Source organism: Hyperolius riggenbachi, chromosome 11 (assembly GCF_040937935.1).
Source record: "Hyperolius riggenbachi isolate aHypRig1 chromosome 11, aHypRig1.pri, whole genome shotgun sequence".
NCBI lineage: Eukaryota > Metazoa > Chordata > Amphibia > Anura > Hyperoliidae > Hyperolius > Hyperolius riggenbachi.
The window spans coordinates 62,904,334-62,925,301 of record NC_090656.1 but is presented as its reverse complement, the minus strand read 5'-3'; positions in this window follow the sequence as shown (position 1 = coordinate 62,925,301).

The following is a 20,968-nucleotide window of genomic DNA, read 5'->3' as shown; positions in this document are numbered from 1 at the left end:
GAAACCAAATTTCTCAAAATGACTGATCAGGGGTATAAGCATCTGCAAATTTTGATGACAGGTGGTCTATGAGGGGGCAAATTTTGTGGAACCGGTCATAAGCAGGGTGGCCTCTTAGATGACAGGATGTTTTGGGCCTGATCTGATGGATAGGAGTGCTAGGGGGTGACAGGAGGTGATTGATGGGTGTCTCAGGGGGCGGTTAGAGGGGAAAATAGATGCAATCAATGCACTGGGGAGGTGTTCGGAAGGGGGTCTGAGGGGGACCTGAGGGTTTGGCCGAGTGATCAGGAGCCCACACGGGGCAAATTAGGGCCTGATCTGATGGGAAGGTGTGCTAGGGGGTGACAGGAGGTGATTGATGGGTGTCTCAAGGTGTGATTAGAGGGGGGAAATAGATGCAAGCAATGCACTAGCGAGGTGATCAGGGCTGGGGTCTGAGGACGTTCTGAGGTGTGGGCGGGTGATTGGGTGCCCGCAAGGGGCAGATTAGGGTCTAATCTGATGGGTAACCGTGACAGGTGGTGATAGGGGGTGATTGATGGGTAATTAGTGGGTGTTTAGAGGAGAGAAGAGATGTAAACACTGCACTTGGGAGGTGATCTGATGTCGGATCTGCGGGCGATCTATTGGTGTGGGTGGGTGATCAGATTGCCCGCAAGGGGCAGGTTAGGGGCTGATTGATGGGTGGCAGTGACAGGGGGTGATTGATGGGTGGCAGTGACAGGGGGTGATTGATAGGTGATTGACAGGTGATCAGTGGGTTATTACAGGGAATAACAGATGTAAATATTGCACTGGCGAATTGATAAAGGGGGGTCTGAGGGCAATCTGAGCGTGGGGGCGGGTGATTGGGTGCCCGCAAGGGGTAGATTAGGGTCTAATCTGATAGGTAACAGTGACAGGTGGTGATAGGGGGTGATTGATAGGTGATTGATGGGTAATTAGTGGGTGTTTAGAGGAGAGAAGAGATGTAAACACTGCACTTGGGAGGTGATCTGATGTCGGATCTGTGGGCGATCTATTGGTGTGGGTGGGTGATCAGATTGCCCGCAAGGGGCAGGTTAGGGGCTGATTGATGGGTGGCAGTGACAGGGGGTGATTGATGGGTAGCAGTGACAGGGGGTGATTGATAGGTGATTGACAGGTGATCAGTGGGTTATTACAGGGAATAACAGATGTAAATATTGCACTGGCGAATTGATAAAGGGGGGTCTGAGGGCAATCTGAGCGTGTGGGCGGGTGATTGGGTGCCTGCAAGGGGTAGATTAGGGTCTAATCTGATGGGTAACAGTGACAGGTGGTGATAGGGGGTGATTGATAGGTGATTGATGGGTAATTAGTGGGTGTTTAGAGGAGAGAATAGATGTAAACAATGGATTTGGGAGGTGATCTGATGTCGGATCTGCAGGCGATCTATTGGTGTGGGTGGGTGATCAGATTGCCCGCAAGGGGCAGGTTAGGGGATGATTGATGGGTAGCAGTGACAGGGGGTGATTGACGGGTGATTGACGGGTGATTGATAGGTGATTGACAGGTGATCAGGGGGGATAGATGCATACAGTACACGGGGGGGGGGTCTGGGGGGGGTCTGTGGAGAATCTGAGGGGTGGGGGGGTGATCAGGAGGGGGCAGTGGGCAGGGGGGGGGGATAAAAAAAAATAGCGTTGACAGATAGTGACAGGGAGTGATTGATGGGTGATTAGGGGGGTGACTGGGTGCAAACAGTGGTCTGGGGGGTGGGCAGGGGGGGGGGGGTCTGAGGGGTGCTGTGGGCGATCAGGGGGCAGGGGGGGGGAAATCAGTGTGCTTGGGTGCCGACTAGGGTGGCTGCAGCCTGCCCTGGTGGTCCCTCGGACACTGGGACCACCAGGGCAGGAGGCAGCCAGTATAATAGGCTTTGTATACATTACAAAGCCTATTATACAATGTAAATGCGGCGATCCGGGTGCTAGTAACCCGCCGGCGCTTCCGAACGGCCGGCGGGTTACTACGAGCGGTGGGCGGAGCCAGTCCCCGGCGGCTGATCGCGTCACGAATGACGCGATCGCCGCATAACCACTCCCGCAGCCGCCCCCGCTGATGGGCGTATTGCGGTCGTTTGGGCCCGGACTTTGCCGCCGCCCATCGGCTGGGGGCAGTCCTTAAGTGGTTAACTGACATTCATCTGCAGATCAGACAATCATCTGCAGATCTGAAAATCCATCCTGGTGGATCTGATCTGCAGATGAATGTCTGTTAAACAAGGTGTGTATGTTGATCTGCAGATATCATAGACTATGAATGCATTTTGCAGGAACAGATCTTTTGCAGGAACAGATCATTTGCAGATACTGATCTTTTGAATGTCTACAGCATCTTTGTGTGCAGCATCTTGCAAAGATTTCTGTCTGATGAGGAGTTCAGCTCCATAGAATAGACTGTGTAGATATGGCTCTCATACTACATGGAAGGGGGTAAAATTGGTCTGTGATCTTTCATTATCCAAAGACTATGGTCTGATGTGTGTATGAGCCTTAGGAATGGGGTGGCTGTCTGGATGAGGGTGAGCAGTTTGTTTGTCACAGACTCACAGCCAGCTAGTGTGATATTGTACGGTGACCAGACGTCCAGCTTTAGCCGGGACGCGTTCCGGATTCGGGGTCCCCTGTCTCAGTCTGCGCTAGGTCCCGGGAAATGTCCAGCTTTTAGCCGCGGGAGGTCCCGGCCTCGGGACTCTGGCCACCGTCCGATTGGATATGGAGGAGTAGCGCCGTATGCCCATAGCCCGCAGCCCCACTCCAGCCTGCATAGTCTTCCGGCAGGCAGAGCAGGGCTACAGGAAGATGGCGTCTTCGGGTGCCATCTTCCTGTAGCCCTGCTATTCCACTCAGTGCGGCAGTTTGCAGGAGGATCGTCCGGGGAGCTGCACACCAGAGGCCGGCCGGGTGAGGGGACTTCTGTCAGGTGAGTAAATTATTTTTTTTGCAGGTGAAATGTTGCCCAAATTGCGTTTATTTTCTGCTGAAATGTTGCCCACATTGCGTTTGTTTTCTGCTGAAATGTTGCCCACATTGCGTTTATTTTCTGCTGAAATGCTGCCCACATTGCGTTTATTTTCTGGTGTCTGGGGTAACACCCCCCTTCCCCGTCCCAGGGTGCTGTGAGATCACAGGGGTGGGGGGCATGGGGGGCATCCTCACAACTTATGCCTCAGGCAGCAAAAAGTCTAGAGCCAGTCCTGAACATTTTATTTCCTGTAACTTGCTAGAAGATTTGGGGTTCTTCCAGAGGCGTAGTTAGGATTTTTAACACCCAGGGACATAGATAGTTTTTGTGCTCCCACCTCTGGACAAAAAAGGGTGCGGCCAATCGGCCAATCGGCCATGCATCAAAATATGGTTGTGGTTATGGGTGAAATCAAATGTACAAATGCTGTATATGTATAGCCTTATGTGCCCCCCTTTCCCCCATTTAGATAGCCGGATGTGCCCCCTTTAAATAGCCAAATGTGCCCCTCTTTAGATAGCCAATGTGCCCCCTAAAGTTAGCCATATGTGCCCCCCCTATAGACAGCCAAATGTGCCCCACTGCTGCCATTAATGCTTCTGCACTCCTCTGCAGAGGGAGAGGGAGAAGCAGGAGCACTTCAGGCAGCCAGGATACCTCCTCTTACATACATGGGGATGCAGCGACTGTGCTGAGTGCCCTCACAGTGATGCGCCCGGTGACATATGTACCCCCCTGCCCACCCACAGCTACGCCTCTGGGTTCTTCTTCATGACTCCTATCTGATCCAAAGCCTCATTGCAGTCAGACTCCTGTCCTGTTGATTGCAGTCTTCTGAGGATTCTCTAGAGAGAAGCTCATCCTCGTGAAGCGCTCATTATTATTATTTATCTATGTAGCGCCAACATCTTCCGTAGTGCTGTGCATAGTACAAAACAAATAACAGGGCTGCATTAACCTCTTAAGGACGGCAGTGCTAAACCCTCCTAATGACCAGGCCATTTCTCTGCAATTGGGCCACTTCAGCTTTAAGGGCTCGCTGCAGGGCCGCACAACTCAGCACACAAGTGATTCCTCCCCCCGTTTTCTTCCCCCCAACAGAGCTCTCTGTTGGTGGGGTCTGATCCCCCCCCCCCCGTGTGTGTTTGTTTGTTTGTTTTTTACAAATATTTACATTAATATTTTTGTAATATATTTCCTTTTTTTTTTTTCTCCAAACCCGCCAGCCAATCACTGTGATCGGCTGTCATAGGCTTCACCCTATGACAGCCGATCATCTCTGAGCCCCTGGAGCCTTAGATCGCAGCGGTGTTCCGAGTGAAAAGTTGGCGTCTAACAGTCTCCTAGCGGCGATCGCCACTGGGAGGCTGAAGGTGGAGCGCAGCTCCGCCTACCAAGCGGAGATGCACGCGCACCTGCAAAGCGAGCCCCAAGGACTTTACGCCAATCGGCGTTAGGAGGTCCTGGGGCTGCCGCCGCTGCCATGCCCATTGGCGCGATGCGGTTGGCAATAGGTTAAAAAAAGGGCGCCAGGAAAAAAGGGCCCACACCATAGCCCAAATTACCTGCTTGAAAACGTGGCTTCTATTTACCTTTTTATGGTATATACAGTATTAATGTTCAAGGCCAGATCACCAGGGATCATTACTGTTCCATCTCACTAAAATTATAAATGCAAAAGTTTGTATGTTTGTTACTCAATCACACAACAATGGCTAACCGGATTTGAATGAAATTTGGCACACACATAGTACATTACCTGGAATAACATGGGTGACTGGGGTTCAAATTCAGAAAAGGGGGTGGAGCCACAGCCAATCAGATTTGTTTAATTTCAATGCAAATTATTGATGCCAAAGACTGCAAAGCTCACAAACTTGGTTATTGAGGAATTGAGTAATTGTGTGTTAGGGTTAGAAAAAGTGGGCGAAGCCAACACCAGCCAAATACATACCTGGGCAATGCCCGGGCCATCAGCTAGTCTTTTATAAATTTGGTGGTATTAAAGTGGCGATTTTATTTTTTAACAAACGAGCAACTAAAAAGTGGCGATTTAATTTTCAGATGAACGCTTTTTTAAATAAACCCCTGAGAGGACATCCTATCTTTAATTTTTTATTTAGTCAGTTGTGACTTTATTTTGGCATTAAATGCTGCTCTCCTACTTTCCGCGCATTAAAGTGTTAAATAACCGCCCGGCGAGTCTCACACGTTTCTATACGCTTCCGTCACATGGTAGGGCGTCCGATTCCTGCCATGTTTACTTTGGAGGTCTCAGACCCACTAATTATTTCACTTTAAATTGACAGGCCCATCGCCCGGCCAACTTTCACACCTTTCCCTGAAAACAAAAAAACCTCCAAAGATATTCTCCATAAAAGTTTTCCTAAAATACTGTTTCACGAGCTGGCCGAAACAAGTAGGAAATTAGTGGGGCGGTTTATAGGCTTCCAATGTACATTGTGTAGATTAAGGGATAGGCTGTCACAGCGTACTCCATGAGTGCAGGATTCCTGGGCTACTAAAATATTAAAGGGGATCTCTAGTTAGAGAAATAGAAGTGGTTTTCTACGGGGTCATGCTGAAATACTGTAATTACCGGTAATAATTATGCCCCGACATTTTGATCTTCTGTGCTAAAAATACTCTAACACTAATTTTTGTCTATATTCCTTTTGAAATGTCAAGGTCAGAGGAATGCACTGCTAGCTTTTTCTCTGAGTGTTATTTCATCTCAGCAACTCTATCTGCATCTTATCTGCTCTGGCTGCAAAAAGTTCTTTGTGCATACAAAAACAAATAAGAGGAAAGGAAAAGTCATTTGGGGAAGGAGAGGAAAGAGCACTTGATGAGAGTATTGCTGACCGGCCAAGGGAGGAAGTGCATTCACCTCCTAAAGGTAAACCATCTCCTTCCCAGAACAAAGACATGGACTGCTGGAATTGGATTATTAAAGGCCAAAGTAGACCATTTTTTAAAACAAAAATACAATAACAAAATAAATGTAAACATGAGTGAGAGGCAGGTCTGAGGGGATGAGAGAAAAATCGACTAGCGCATTAGCAGGGTACTTGTCCACAGTTCCCATTCATTTATCCAAGTCCCCGTGTTATGATCGCTGGCATTAATGAGATGTCTGCGTCATTGTATCTTCCGGAGTAATACGTCCACGCATTACTTCGTGTTTAGCATAGTTATAGTACGCTAATAGGAAATCATGCGCGAGGAGTGGACATCTTGTGGCCAAATAGTAAAATTACACCTACGTTCAATTTTTTTTAAATAAAAAGACCCACTATTACATTTAAAATTAACCTCTTACCCCCTACCCTCTCCCATAGTTAACTAAATAAATTGTATGCAAAAAAAAAAAAAAAAAAAAAAAAGACCAGTAAAAAAAATACATCAATATTTACCTTAGGGACTGAACATTTTTAATATGTATGTCTAAAGGTTATATTAATGTTATTTATGAAATTATGGGCTTGTAATTAGTGATGGATGCAAAATATTGACGCCATACATTGTACTAGGGAAATATTGTAATTGTTTTAATAACCAGGACAAATGGGCAAATGAAATGTGTGGATTTTATTATGGTAGCATGTATTATTTTAAAAATATAATTAATTGTTTCAATTGTTTTGTACATTTCCTGTTAAAATGTATTTAGAATAAAATAATTCTTTGCAAAATGTACCACCCAAAGAAAGCCTAAATGTTGGCAAAAAAAACAATATATAGATTGTTTCAATGTGATAAGTAGTAGTAAAGTTATTGGCTAATGAATAGAAGGAGCACTGAAAGGTGAAAATTGCTCTGGTACAGAAGGGAAAACCCCCTTAGTAGTGAAGAAGTGGTTAATCGGCGTTGTCCACACACCAATGTTGCAAATGATTACGTTGTTTGAAAACTGCACCTGTAAATGAAAGTGAAATTTCAAACGACATGCGCACATACAATGTCCTTTGAACGACGTTGTACGCTCCAGACGACTGAATATCTGCCCAATGCAGTTCTCATTCATTAATCTAAGTCCCCGTGTGAATGATTGCCGACATCAATGAGATGTCCACGTCCTTGTATCTTCCGGAGTAACGCGACTATGCTTTACTTCCTGTAACGCATGTATGCAGTAAACAGTACACACTTGGAATAAAAAGAGTGTGCGTGTGCATCTATTGTCCAAAAAGTAAAATTACACCTACAACTACTATATCCCATTAAATAAAAATACATAAATTACCCCATTAATTTTCCCCTTACCTCCTCTCCCCTGGTTGCCAGAGAAAAACCCCAAAAAATAAGATACGGATCATTTTGTTGTGATAAGTAGTGTTAAGTTATTGGTGAAAAAATTGAAGGAGTGCTGTAAGGTGACAATTGCTCTAGTCCAGTGGTTCCCAACCTTTTATGAGGTATCGCCACTTAGGGGAAGACGACTCACCCCTGTCGCCCCCCCTTCTCTTAGTACGGTATACCCTTACGCCAGGTGGTGGTGCCAGTGGAGGGGGTAGTCAGGGGTGCCTCTAGCCATTTTGTCACTCTAGGCGAGAAAACCTGTGGCACCCCCCCCCCCCCGAAAATAATCGTAATGCTGCAGCGTTTCAACAGAAAATAACCGTAATGCGGCAGAGTTTCACCAGAATATACAAGTATTGCGGAAGCGTTTCACCAGAAAATATTCGTATTGCAGCAGTGTTTAACCAGAAAATGATCCAAATACGGCAATGTTTTACCAGAAAATAATCATAATGCGGCAGTGTTTCACCAGCAATTACACTTATTGCGGCAGCGTTTCACCAGAAGATACACAATGCGGGCAGCGTTTCACCATACAATACACATAGGCAGGGCTCCACATTCATGAGGCAAAAAGGGGGACAGAAGGAGGCTCAGGGGGACTAAATAAGGCACACAGGGTAACATAGGGATGCGCAGGGGACAGAAGGAAGCCCAAGGGTTAGAAGAAGTCACAAAGGAGGACAGAAGGAGGCACAAGAGAACAGAAGGAGGCACACGGGGACACAAGGAGGCACAATTGGCAACAAAAGGAGGCACAATGGGGGCAGAATGAGACTTAAAGGAGGACAGAAGGAGGCACAGGAGGACAGAATGGGGTACACAGAGGGGCAAAGGGTGGTACAGGGGGACAGAAGAAGGCATGAGGGCAAGAAGGAGGCACAAAAAAGGACAGAAGGTACAGGGGACTGAAGGAGGCACACAGGGACAGAAGGAGGCACAAAGGAGGGCAGAAGGAGGCACAATGGGGGGCAGATTGAGGCACAAAGGGAGACAAAAGGAGGCACAGGAGGAAATAAGGAGACACAAAGGGGGCAGAAGGAGGCATGATGGGGGACAGAAAAAAGCACAAAGGGAGGCACAGGGAGACAGTAGGAGGCACAAAGGGGAACAGAAGGATGCACAAAGTGGGACAGAAGGAGGCACAAAAGGGTGACAGAAAAAGGCAGAGGGGGATGTAAGGAGACACAGGGAGACAGAAGGAGGCAGAGGGGGACAGAAGAAGGCACAAAGGGGCACAGAAGGAGACACGGGGACAGAGGAAGGCGCAGGGGATAGAGGTGGCACATGGGGACTGAAGAGGCACATGGAGACAGAATGAGGCACAAAGGGAGACAAAAGGAGTCACATGAGGACAGAAGGAGGCAGAGTGGGACTGAAGGAGGAACAGGGGGGCAGAGGTAGCACAGGGGGACAAAGAAAGGTACAAGGAGACATAAGGAGGGACGGGAGGGGGCAGAGGTGGCACAGGGGGACTGAAGGAGGCACATGAAGACAGAAGGAGGCACAAATGGAGACAGGAGGCATAAAGGAAGACAGAAGGACAAACAGGGGGTCAGACATGGCATAAGGGACTGAAGGAGGCACAAGGAGACAGAAAAGGATGTACAAGGCAAAGAAGGACACAGTGGCAGCTCCCTGCAACTTACGCTAAGCAGATGCAGCATAAGCAAGTAATAGAACACTCATGGGGGTGGGGCTTAGTCGGGGGCGTGGCTTTGGTCAGGGGCGTGGCTTACTCCAGCAGCATGGCGCCCCCTGGACCAATCGCACTCTAGGCAATGGCCTGTACTGCCTATGCCTATGGGCACCCCTGGGGGTAGTGCTGTGACCTTGCCAGCAAAAAATAGCCGATGACTCAACTACTTTGTGCCAATTCCCTTATCGGTGTTATGTCAGCTATTGCAGCCCCGCACGTTGTGCAGTCCCGCATGCGCAGTAGGAGCCTGCGTCCCATTAAATTGTGCAGCCACGTAAAACGTCCTAAATATCTCCGCTTCCGCACCACGTACACTCCCGAAATTTTTAGGGTAGGGAGGGGACCCCTAGATCTAGCTCTGTGCCGAATTGCAGCCCCGCTGGTTCCCGAGACTGATTGCAGCAAACCTATCTCGGGAACTAGCAGGGCTCGGGGGCTGCAATTCGACACAGAGCTAGATCCCCTCCCTCCCCTGAAAATTTCGGGAGTGTACGTGGTGCAGAAGCGGAGATATTTCAGGTAAATAATATCTAACTTCCCACTGAGCATGCACGATACTCAGTGAGGAAGGCTGCTTCCGGGCTGCAATATCTGACATTACACCGGCGCGTGACCAACGAGCCCTGAGGAATTATGCAACTCTATCATGCACACTTGCATATTTTATACAGATCATATTTTTTGCCCATAATTTTCTTAAAAACGAGTGACACTGCGACACTTTATTTTTTCTGCCTTTTCATACTGATCGCCCCTCTGTCGCCCCCCACAAATGTACCGCCCCCCTTAGAATCCAAATTGCCCACCTGGGGGCGATCGCCCCCAGGTTGGGAACCACTGCTCTAGTCCATAAGGGGAAAAACCCCTTAGTGGTGACTGGTTAAAGGCCCATACCTTGATTCTTTGCGCGATTCTTCAGACGACAGCAATTTTTTAAGTGACGAACTATAGTTTCCGTGATCTCACAATGTGGCAAGGCAGAGGCAAGAGAGGACTCCGGCCTCAGTGTAAATGGGGGCGCACAACTCACTCAGTTATCATTCCCCTATTGTTTTGACGCAGAGAGAAATAAGAAAAGGGGATGCATGGCAGTGACTGGCCAGATAGCTAGAGATTAAGATGTTGGGCTCCCTGGAGTGCCTCTTAGTCTAATAGCAATCAGTGTGTGTGGGAGGGGTGGGAGGGGTGGGTTGGGGGGGGCACTTTGGTGTCTCAGCCTTGGGTGCTGGAGGACCTTGTCCTGGCGCTGCAATGTGGTTACAGGCGCACGATTAAGAGAACAATGCTTTGCGATGCCTGGCCATAAGGACCATCATTGCGTATCAGATCTTTAAGATCTCAGATGACACCAACTCCCAGGAAAAGTGCCGCGATCGTTTGAACTCTAGTTCGCACCCATCGTTCACGTTCGTCGGTAGGTGCCGCTGTGAGGTTCCCTGATCCATCGGCAGGTGAATATTCAGCTTAAAAGATATGCACATCTTTTAGACAGCTCCACATTCCTAACATCCTGCTAGCCCCCACACCAATAGCTGTTTTCTCTTACATTCTTTAAAGAAAAAAAGCTATTTTAATTCATGGCACTTGCAGGGGAGCTGGGAAATTTGGGCGCATGGGGCTAGTGGACAAAAAGGGCGCCGCCATAGACGGCCATATTAATTAGCGTTTATCTGGCGCCTAACGGGAAATTAGGGCGCCTGTGTTAATATAGGTTTTATACATACACAAATCCTCATTTTAGCTTTACAAACATATAAATTACTGTTTTACATGCATATTAACAAATCTTCATTTAATGATTTAAAAAACACCTTCTAAATTATTTTATAAGCATTCTTTTCATAAACCTTCATTTTTTCATTTCAACCGTGAAAAAAGGGCGCAGATGTTAATACAGAGTTTATACAACTAATAAACCTTAAATAGTATTTCCTGAATTTTCACACCCTATTTCGATTTTTCTATTGCAAATTTATATATATGTTTAACTACATAAATACTTTAACGTTTATATACTATTTCTGTTTAATCATTATATGAACACTTTAAAAATCTGTCCACCAATTAATTATAATTTTAATATGTACAATAAATCACTATTTCACAAATGTACGCTACTAATTGATTTATAAAACATAATTTACAATAAATCCTTACCTAATTTTTGTAGCTGAAATTTTTGTACTAAATTACAAATCCAATGTTATATAATTTCCGAAATACGTGATATTATCTTACTTATGATAAAATTATTTCCGAAACTTTTAATTTTCAGTGCCCACTCTTCTTGTGACAGTGGTATTATATTACTTGTGATAAAATTATTTCCTAAACTTTTAATTTCCAGTGCCTACTGTTCTTGTGACACTTGTATTTTCCACTCTTCTTATAAATAGTTTCATCTTTAACTCTGTTGATTCCATTCCCGTGTGTAATTTCTTTCGATGTATTGCAGCTTTTTAACGTTTTAATTTACTAATGTCACTTCACCTTATGTCCCTCGTTGTATTACCCCTTTTGTAGTTGTGTTCTCTTCTTTATTCATCTTGTATGTAAACCTCTGGCTGCAAACCTCTGTGCTCCTTGTGTCACTCGTTACTATTTGTTTAATCCTCGTAATAATTTTTTAACTGTAGTATTGTGTAAAGTTTTTTTTCTCCTGGTTTCTATAATTCATGTCCTTATATTTCCCTTTACAGCATACATGTACACCTCCATTTTTTGTGTCAAATTCTAACTTAGTTTTTTACATAACTTACACATATATGACAATGTAACTGTGTATGTGTGGCCTGATATTCCAAATAGTAACATGACTCACTTTCTCAAAACACCTCTTCAATGGCTGACTAGTTGACAGTGTACCTACACACGATAGAGTTATGGCTTTTGCCTATCATTGTAGTATTGTTAACGTACTAAACCTTAAATTCTACAAGAATTACCAAGAAACACATACTTCAGTACAATATCTTTATTTAAACTTTCTTATGTATTACTTTATTTTAATCACCATTCCATACAACTGCTATATCACATACAGTATTTGGATGTAATACAATTAAAACATTTCTCATAAACAGAATTCTCTTATATATCTTTAATATATATCCTTTTTTATCATTTTACATCTTTAATATAACCTTTAAAAAACCCCATGCAATTCAAATACATAATTTACATAGTATTCAAATTCCCTAGAAGTTCTAATGTTAGTGTTGTGGTCAATATTATTTTGGGATAGTATGTTCAGTACCATGCTATGAGAGAGTAGTGTATAAGTATTTTTTTTTCTTTTAAACTATCAAAATCTCACTAACTGTGGTGTATAAGCACCACCAGCTGGTATGTGCATGGTTGTGTTTATTTTTTGTATTATAGTGTATACTAACGTGCCAAGAGACTGTAGTGTCTAAGCAACAGATGTGGCCTACAACCTCACTGACTTATGTCACGCTGAGTCATCTGTACTCATTGCTTTGGCTGACGCCACTACCATGCCATAAAGACAGTGTTGTATAAGCAACACCTGCTGCTGTCTGCAAGGCTGTGTTTCTTCTTATTCCTATTGTCTACAGTAACGTGCCAAGAGACTGTAGTGTCTAAGCAACAGATTTGGCCTACAACCCCACTGACTTATGTCACGCTGAGTCATTTGTACTCATTGCTTTGGCTCTCGCCAATACCATGCCATAAGACAGTGTTGTATAAGCAACAACACCTGCTGCTGTCTGCAAGGCTGTGTTTCTTCTGATTCCTATTGTCTACAGTAACGTGCCAAGAGACTGTAGTGTCTAATCAACAGATTTGGCCTACAACCCCACTGACTTATGTCACGCTGAGTCATTTGTACTCATTGCTTTGGCTCTCGCCAATACCATGCCATAAGACAGTGTTGTATAAGCAACAACACCTGCTGCTGTCTGCAAGGCTGTGTTTCTTCTGATTCCTATTGTCTACAGTAACGTGCCAAGAGACTGTAGTGTGTAAGCAACAGATGTGGCCTACAACCCCACTGACTTATGTCACGCTGAGTCATCTGTACTCATTGCTTTGGCTCTCGCCAATACCATGCCATAAGACAGTGTTGTATAAGCAACACCTGCTGCTGTCTGCAAGGCTGTGTTTCTTCTGATTCCTATTGTCTACAGTAACGTGCCAAGAGACTGTAGTGTGTAAGCAACAGATGTGGCCTACAACCCCACTGACTTATGTCACGCTGAGTCATCTGTACTCATTGCTTTGGCTCTCGCCAATACCATGCCATAAGACAGTGTTGTATAAGCAACACCTGCTGCTGTCTGCAAGGCTGTGTTTCTTCTGATTCCTATTGTCTACAGTAACGTGCCAAGAGACTGTAGTGTCTAAGCAACAGATGTGGCCTACAACCCCACTGACTTATGTCACGCTGAGTCATCTGTACTCATTGCTTTGGCTGACGCCAATACCATGCCATAGGACAGTGTTGTATAAGCAACACCTGCTGCTGTCTGCAAGGCTGTGTTTCTTCTTATTCTTATTGTCTACAGTAACGTGCCAAGAGACTGTAGTGTCTAAGCAACAGATGTGGCCTACAACCCCACTGACTTATGTCACGCTGAGTCATCTGTACTCATTGCTTTGGCTGACGCCAATACCATGCCATAAGACAGTGTTGTATAAGCAACAACACCTGCTGCTGTCTGCAAGGCTGTGTTTCTTCTGATTCCTATTGTCTACAGTAACGTGCCAAGAGACTGTAGTGTCTAAGCAACAGATGTGGCCTACAACCCCACTGACTTATGTCACGCTGAGTCATCTGTACTCATTGCTTTGGCTCTCGCCAATACCATGCCATAAGACAGTGTTGTATAAGCAACACCTGCTGCTGTCTGCAAGGCTGTGTTTCTTCTGATTCCTATTGTCTACAGTAACGTGCCAAGAGACTGTAGTGTCTAAGCAACAGATTTGGCCTACAACCCCACTGACTTATGTCACGCTGAGTCATTTGTACTCATTGCTTTGGCTCTCGCCAATACCATGCCATAAGACAGTGTTGTATAAGCAACACCTGCTGCTGTCTGCAAGGCTGTGTTTCTTCTGATTCCTATTGTCTACAGTAACGTGCCAAGAGACTGTAGTGTGTAAGCAACAGATGTGGCCTACAACCCCACTGACTTATGTCACGCTGAGTCATCTGTACTCATTGCTTTGGCTCTCGCCACTACCATGCCATAAGACAGTGTTGTATAAGCAACACCTGCTGCTGTCTGCAAGGCTGTGTTTCTTCTTATTCCTATTGTCTACAGTAACGTGCCAAGAGACTGTAGTGTCTAAGCAACAGATGTGGCCTACAACCCCACTGACTTATGTCACGCTGAGTCATCTGTACTCATTGCTTTGGCTCTCGCCACTACCATGCCATAAGACAGTGTTGTATAAGCAACACCTTCTGCTTGTGACTTTAGAAAATTCTAGTTAAATTTTGTACTGTGTGTAGTCTGTATGTATATTATTAAAAAACTGTACTATTACCATGCCAAAAGATAGTGTTGTATCTTCCCATAAAAATTATTACTTTTTAAAATATCTAAGATGTTTATAACTAATAGTGTTGTAATCAGTTATAACAATTAATAATGCAAATTGTTTTTGAAATAGATGTTTTGTTTGTTTTTCAATAATATTAGCAGTGTAGTTTAAACTATTATGTCGTAGGTGGCGGTATTAAATAATAGTCTGTTGTTATTAATAGATATGTTTATTGGCCTTGCATGAAGTAGGTGCCATGTTTTTTCAGCATTAAATCTTATACAGTTGCCTGATTTTTGCATTATACATCTTTTTTTTTTTTTTTTTCAAATGTGGACCGTTGTGTATCTATGGCCTGCAAAACTTAGCATTCTCGCTGTAAATATTAGTCTGGAGGAGGTGGTATAAAATAATAGCTTGTTGTTAATAGTAGATATTTACATTGGGCTTTCATGAAGTTGCTGCCGTGTGTTTTCATCATATAATACTGGAGACCACCCTGATTTTGGATTTATAGTACCATTCTTTTTTCAAATGGAGGTCCGGTGTTTATCTATGCCGTGCAAAACTGAGCAGTCTAGATTTGAATATTATGCTTGAGGCGCTGGTATTAAAGAATACCCTGTTGTTAATAAGAGCAATTTTAATTGGACTTGCATGAAGTAGGTGCCATGGGTTTTCATCATTTAATAGTACACACCACCCTGATGTTGGCTTTATAATAATTTTTCTTTTTTTTGCAAATGTAGGCCGGTGTGTATCTATGGCGTGCAAAACTTAGCAGTGTATCTTGACACATTAGGCCGGAGGAGGTGGTATTACATAGTAGCCTGTTTGTATTAACATATATTTACATTTGGCTTGCAAGAAGTTTGTGCCGTGTGTTTTCATCATATAATAGTGGACACCACCCTGATTTTTGCTTTATATTAATTTTTTTTTCCAATGGAGGTCAGGTGTTTATCTATGGCGTGCAAAACTGAGCAGTCTAGCTTTGAATATTATGCTAGAGGCGCAGGTATTAAATAATACCCTTTTGTTAATAACAGATATTTTCATTGTGCTTGCATGAAGTAGGTGCCATGGGTTTTCATCATTAAATAGTACACACCACCCTGATGTTGGCTTTATCCAAAAAACATTTTTTCCAATTGTAGGCAGGTGTGGATCCATGGCTTTGGAAGCTTTGCTCATATAATGTTATGTTAGATGGTATAATTGTGAAGTAAAATGGCTCAGTGGGTCATTATCCCAAGAACTCATGTGCCGAGCAGTGTAAGTAGATCGAAATTCGATCATAAATAATCAGCACATGGCATGTGAAACAACTCAAGTGTTCTTTTGCCAGAATCCTTGTCCCCGTCCTTCCTTTGCGGTTAACAGAAATACAGCGATTTGGATAAAAATTGTATTACTCCAAAAAAAATTTAATTAAATATCTTGCATTAATCTAAGGCAAGATTTGCTGCGGCCCCTCTTAGGTATTCTTGGAAAGTTCTGTCATTGTATTCCTTTGCAATTTTTTTCAATTTTTTATCCGAATCCTTGTATTTCTTTCGTTTGTCTTGTGCTGGGTCCCCGCGCACATACTGCTGGTATAGCAGGTCTCTTCCTTTTTGAAATTCTCGCAGGCCATCAATGAACTGCCATATGCTCGAGTGTTCGAATCCCAGATGTGACCGCAGGCAACGGTGCGCTGCCTCCACATAGTTGTTTGTGCGGTCCAAGCCAGTAAGAGTGCGCTCATAAACCGACCACAGGGAGGGAGGAAAGATCGGTTTACGAAGCCCGCTCTCACTGACCCCAATGTAAACCCGACTGAACCATCTGAGCAAAGGTAGAATATCGGGACTCAGGTCAAACCTGATTGCATCTAATGCCGCCTCCAAATCCACAGGGGGGACAAAGGCAAGAGATGCAATCATTTTTGCCTGCATAGAAAACTCTGCACTACTTGTGTAGAGTTTTTTTAGCCCGATTTCCTCCAGTTTTGATTTCACATTCCTCTTCAAATGAAAGAAGCAGCCATGAACACGACAGGAGGGGAAAACTGCTTTGAATGCATTGATGCCTGCCACTTCAAAATCAGAGGAATAGTGATCAGGGTTCAGTTCAGGCCACATCCGGTGGATAGCATCAAACATTTTTAGGTACGCAGCTTGCGTCTTGTTTGGCAGCAAGCAGTACAGCAGAGGGAGAACATAGTCATTTCTTTTTCCCAATAGTTCAAACACTTGCTTGAAAAGGACCGGAGCAACTTTAAATGTTCCGTCCCCGTATAGCTGTTTAACATTTTTAATCCAAGCACCGTTTGAACTATTGCCAAAAATCAAAATCCTATGTTCATCATCAGGTCCAGAATCGTAAAGGAGAAATGGCACGGTCTCTAGATCTGACACAGAATAAGTTCTGTACGCGTCAGGTATGACAAGGTCAGATAGAGAGACAGGATTTGTTGGATGTGCCATTTCTCTTTTTCTGACATTCTGGACCATATGACGTAAACTTTCCCTCGGCGGTAGTGAAGCTAGTACTGCAGGTTCCACATTCTGGATTGCCAAATTAATAATTGTGGAGGGACCACCCTTTGAGCATATTGCTTTTTCTTTGATGGCGTTGCGAACTCGTGTTACCTCAACCGCCTCTATGGATTCCCCATGGAGGTGTTCCTGAACTATTTTGAGCACCTCCCCTGTCGAAGCATCAGTGTGTATTCTCCCAAGACATGGCGGGTCTGCATTTTTTTTCTGACAGCGCCAGAAGTTCTTCAGTCCATCTTTGCTTTTTCTATCGAAAGTGTAAATGTATCCTTCGTGTTCAAAAATATTGTGCCCCTTGTTTGATTTCAATAAGGGGTCAACAGAAGATTGTGCCTGTAATTGCATAAGAAAATCAATTACTATTTTTCCAATATAACAGTGATGTACCAAACAAAGCATTCCTTCTCCATTATTACGTCCAGCTCAGTGCTATGTCAATATATTACACATTTTTATTTAAGGTGTTGGTGGGAGCATGTGTGGTACCAATCTTTATAAACCAAATTATATAACGTTGTATGAAGGGAATCATCAAAATGCCAGTGTGTAATCAAAAAAGCCGTGTTAATTATAAAACTCTTAATTAAAGAAAACATCCAACTATTTATTGACAATGGTAGGACAACGTTGGTCTTTTGCGCTGTTAACAAGGTACATACATAATGAAGTTACATTCTGTTTTTGTGTTTTTTATTAGTTGTCTTTACCAGGGTTCACAAACTTTTTGAAGCACGGTGGCCACTCTTGGGCCCAAATGTTTCTCTGTGTCCATTGGGGGGTGCGTTGTAACTTTTTTGGACAAAAACCACCACTTTTTGTAGATCCTGAATGTAGTATATCGGCAAGTCTGTATCTAGGTTGAGTTCCTTTTTTATATTCCCCATTGCCTTTGAAGCATCTCGTAAAGCAGGGCTTCCTGCTCTTGAGATGTGCTGGAAGGAGTGAAGGAGGCGGGTCAGCATCGTTCAGTAGCGTCGATGCCCGCTATCAGGTGAACAGCTGTCCTGCTTCCTTCCCTCCCAGCAGCTGAGCTTGAAGCACTGCTGTATGTGATGCTGTCAAGGCTATCGGAAATATAAGTAAATAAGTAAGTAAGCAGCCGTTCGCTTTTAAGGTAACAGAAGTGGCGTCCGGGGTGGGGGGGGGGGGGGGGGGTTGCGGGTGGCAGAGGTAGACGACCCGGCCCACCATTACAAATCCCACGGCCCATCATGTTGGGAACCCACGGTCTATATTACTGACCAATTTGGTACTCTCCGTAACTTACATTCACTTTATGAATTTGTGGGAGAAAACAATGTCACTAACATCAAAATTTTACAAGTCTAGAATTTTTTATTTTTTTTATTAGATTTATATATTTATATTTTTGGTTATGATTTTGTTCTTTTATGTATCTTACTCGGTTTTCAGTTTTTGTTTAAATGAAGTTTATTTAATTTTTTTATTTTTTTTATTTTTTTTTTTAATATTGAACTACACTTTGTGAATCATTCATCTTTAATTTTATAATATGGATGAACTCAGAGGGCAATATTGGGTACTTTTTTTTAGAGTGAATGACAAATTAAGTGAGATGAAATATAATCAAAAACCTGGTTTTAACATTCAGTCAACCAATGGTATAGGCAAGTGATGAGATTACACCACTCCTCACTGAGCATTACAAATTATCTTTCTGAACCTATGAACAAGGTAAGGTGGACATTTCCCTCAACCGGTACTTGATACATACAATTTGTATGGGCACAGAGGCGGCGGCAGGATTAAATAAGACAATATTTCGTGTCTGCTCATGTGGAGAGAAGCACACCACTTTCTCCAATCTACGTGTTAACCATTGTATCGGATTTCATCCTGCTTGCGCCTCTGTTCACAGTAAAATTTAAAGTTCAGTGTGAAACTATTCACATGGCAAAATCTGAACAAGGAACCGCTATATTTAATTCTGAATATTTACCATTTTGCGTCCTTGAGTGTCCAAAAATTTAAAAAACGCGGCAGTAGAATAAAGAAATTAGCAAAGACGGACTGAAGAGCTGTCTTGGACTGCTTCTGACAGTAATGGAGAAATCCACAGCTGTAGTAAAACAAATTGAGAAGGTTAAGTTTCCTGTGTAATAACCTGTAAAGCGTGTAATATGCTTTCATAACCAAATTTAAATTTTTAACAAGTTATATATATTGTTCTCCTTAATCGATAAGTAACTGTAAGTGTGTATATATATATATTATATATATATATATATATATATATATATATATATATATATATATATATATATATATATATATATATATATATATATATATATGTATATATATATACATATATATATACATATATATATATATTTATATATTTGTATGTGTGTATATATATGTAAATATATATATATATATATATATATATATATCTATGTACTTTTCTGAATTATATTTAAATAGAGATAGATAAATAGAGAGAGATGGAGGGACTGGATGGCGATAGAGCGTTGTAAAGAAAGAGGGAGGGAAGGGGTTCAGTGAGTGAGTGTAAGGGATATGGACGTAGTTTGATGTGGTGAGGGAAAGCGAGGGAGGCAGGTAGGTAGGGCAAGTGATGTAGACATTGTGTGAGAGAGAGAGTGATATAGAGAGTTTGAGAGAGAGATAGAGTTTGAGAGAGAGATAGAGATAGAGAGATAGAGATAGAGAGATAGAGAGATAGAGATAGAGATAGAGATAGAATTAGAGATAGAGATAGAGAGAGATAGAGAGAGAGAGAGAGAGAGAGAGAGAGAGAGAGAGAGAGAGAGAGAGAGAGAGAGAGAGAGAGAGAGAGAGAGAGAGAGAGAGAGAGAGAGAGAATGAATATGAGTGAGATAAAGAGATAGAGAAACATACATTCAGAGAGACCGATAGAAAAAGAGATATACATATATGGCAGGAGGGTAGAAGCGTTGATGGAGGTGGGTGGGAGAGTGTGATAGAGAGACAGAGAGAGAGAGTCATTGAGGGAGTGGAGAGAGAGATAGAAATGGATAGAGCGTTTGAGAGAGAGAGAGAGAGAGAGAGAGAGAGAGAGAGAGAGAGTTTGAGAGAGAGAGAGAGAGAGAGAGAGTTTGAGAGAGAGAGAGAGAGAGAGAGAGAGAGAGAGAGAGAGAGAGAGAGAGAGAGAGAGAGAGAGAGAGAGAGAGAGAGAGAGAGAGAGAGAGAGAGAGAGAGAGAGAGAGAGAGAGATGAACATCAATCTAAGTATTAAGAAACCTGTATGAGTAAGTAAATTTGTAGTAAGTAAAAAATTTTTTTTTATTATCAACTTTATTTTTGTAAACAATTGCATTTATCGTTGTTGTTAAAGTTTGTTATAATTTAATATTTAAAATGTGTTATTAAGTATATGTGAAAACTTATAATTGTAGCAAAATATAATTACTTAATATCATGGTCATGGCAACCCCATTGTGTGTGAGTATTCTTTAGTAAACAATTCTAGATAGCACAATGGAGCTTGGTCATTACTTCAAAACCATATGACCTAAAGCACAATTAACCTAAATTTAACATCCATTATAATAATAATGCACATTATTGTTATGTGAATAATGTTGTAGTGTTTTCAATATCAAATTTCATTGATGTAACAAAATATCAACCGACATTTACATATACTTACAGCGATAACGGACGAGTACAGTCCAAAAATTTAAAATCACTCTAAACGGGGACCAAACACAATGAGTTAACCTATGAAAGAAAAATAAAACTGCATCATTGACCTATTCTTTAGATATCTTATAAAAATTACACAGAACCAAAGCTGAACATTAATTTACCACAAAGGAAGGACGGGGATATGAAGACAGAGATACGGGCTTGCCCTCAACTGACGCAACTCAATCGAAATAAACCTATGAAAAATTAAAAGCAAGTCAGTGCCATAAAT